The sequence below is a fragment of the Corvus brachyrhynchos genome, unplaced genomic scaffold, assembly GCF_000691975.1.
Source record: "Corvus brachyrhynchos isolate BGI_N302 unplaced genomic scaffold, ASM69197v1 scaffold34, whole genome shotgun sequence".
In the NCBI taxonomy this organism is placed as follows: Eukaryota; Metazoa; Chordata; class Aves; order Passeriformes; family Corvidae; genus Corvus; species Corvus brachyrhynchos.
The window spans coordinates 8510697-8511030 of NW_008238126.1; the positions used below are offsets into that span (position 1 = coordinate 8510697).

At 50.6% G+C, this 334-nt stretch overlaps 1 protein-coding gene across 1 annotated transcript in view; it reads right to left on the reverse strand.

Annotated features, from left to right (window-relative positions):
• DOCK7 (dedicator of cytokinesis 7) overlaps positions 1 to 334 on the reverse strand; it is an 86861-nt gene that overhangs the window by 35843 nt on the left and 50684 nt on the right. The window lies entirely within an intron of this gene.

Sequence of the window (334 nt, forward strand, 5' to 3'; positions counted from 1 at the left end):
GGATCAAAGTTGGAAGAATACAAAAAAAAAAAAAAGAAAAGAAGAGAGAGAGAACCCCAAAGCAGCTCAGGCACCCCTCTGAGGGGAGGAAATTACCAACACTGCCTTGTCCTGGCTCATCCCACCTATTTTTGGCACAAAATGAAGGGCTCAGATTGGGACTGTGGTGGTTCTGTGTACTCAGAAGCCACCAGCAGGAGGAGATGGTTTTACTGATGCCTCAAGAGCCAGAGTATAACCATGCTGGATGCTCTGCATCCACACCGCAATGTCACTTCTTGGTGTGGGAGTCAGCCCCCCTGTGCCTCAGCTGGCCAGACTGTGCCTCTCACCC